Consider the following 1,444-nt stretch of genomic DNA (forward strand, 5'->3'; position numbering starts at 1 on the left):
TTTCTCATCTTCGGTTTGGTGTGCTCTTGATGCTCTGCTTCTAGTTCCTTTAGGTGCGCTGTCAGATTTTGTATATGTACTTTTTCTAGTTTCTTGAAATAAGCCTAGAGTGCAACGTACTTTCTTCTTAGGACTGACTTTGCCACATCCGAAAGAGTTTGGATTGTTGTATTTTCATTTGTTTCCCTATATTTTAATTTCCACTCTAATTTTCTGATTGGCGCATTCATTCTTTAGTAGGGTGTTCTTTAACCTAGGAGAGGTGTTTTAAACAAAGTCCTCAAAGCGAAAGAACCCCTCTACCATAGTAAATATTTCTGAAATACAGTGTGGGGTCCTGAGATTCCCTCAGAGAGTAGTGTGACGATTTTATTTAATTTTTGCTGGGCATTAATGTGACAGTTAATTCTAGAAATGCCACAAATCTGGATGAATTAATACCTTAAAGGTGACACAGAGATACACACGCATTCTATAATGGACTCAGTGTCAGACAAAAGTGCATATGTGTGTATCTGATCTCCAGCAGCTATTGCACTATAATATCTATCAGCATGAGAATAGCGTATTAGAGGTCCTCCAACTTTATACCATTTATGAAAAGTATTTGTTCTGCAAGTGAGACAAAATTAAACATGATTCCAAGTGAAACCAATTGTAGCCAAGATAACATTTCAATTCTTACATATTTGTGAATCTTTGAATTTGAATAATGTATTCTTTAGATTATAGTTTTCTAAAGAGTTATTGAAAGAATTAGCCACTAACCTGCTCAGTGAAGAACCTTAATATATGTTTCTTATCGTGGTTTTCTTAGTGTACTACTCCTCAAGCTGTGATGTATAGCTCAGTTGAAAGGGTTGCTTTTATTTGAAACATAAGTCACTGTGAATTTCCTGGTGCAAACCAGTCATTATAAACTGGCTCGCTGGTTAATTTGATCCAATTAGAAGTAAACTTCTACCAGAAAAATCTGGAGGTGGAGTTATGTAAAAGAACTATGGAATAAAGGTATTGTGTGTGTCTTTCCACACTGAGTATGTGTAATTTTTTTTATTACTTTTTTTTTTTTTTACAAATAGTTTATTGTCAAGTTGGTTTCCACATAACACCCAGTGCTCATCCTCACAAGTGCCCTCCTCCATGCCCATCCTCCCGCTGCTCCCCTGACACCCATCAGTCCTCAGTTTGTTCTCATCATTCAATAGTCTCTCATGGTTTTCCTCTCTCCTTCTCCCACACCATTTCCCCCTTTCTTCTCTGCCATGGTCCTCAGTTAAGTTCCTCCTAGTCCTCCAATACGTGCAAACATATGATATTTGTCCTTCTCTGCCTGACTTATTTCGCTCAGCATAACACCCTCAAGGTCCATCCATGTTGCTACACATGGCCAGATTTCATTGTTTCTCATTGCCATGTAGTATTCCATGGTATAGATAAACCA

This window comes from Hyaena hyaena, unplaced genomic scaffold (assembly GCF_003009895.1).
Source record: "Hyaena hyaena isolate Hyena2069 unplaced genomic scaffold, ASM300989v1 scaffold_637, whole genome shotgun sequence".
Taxonomy (NCBI): domain Eukaryota; kingdom Metazoa; phylum Chordata; class Mammalia; order Carnivora; family Hyaenidae; genus Hyaena; species Hyaena hyaena.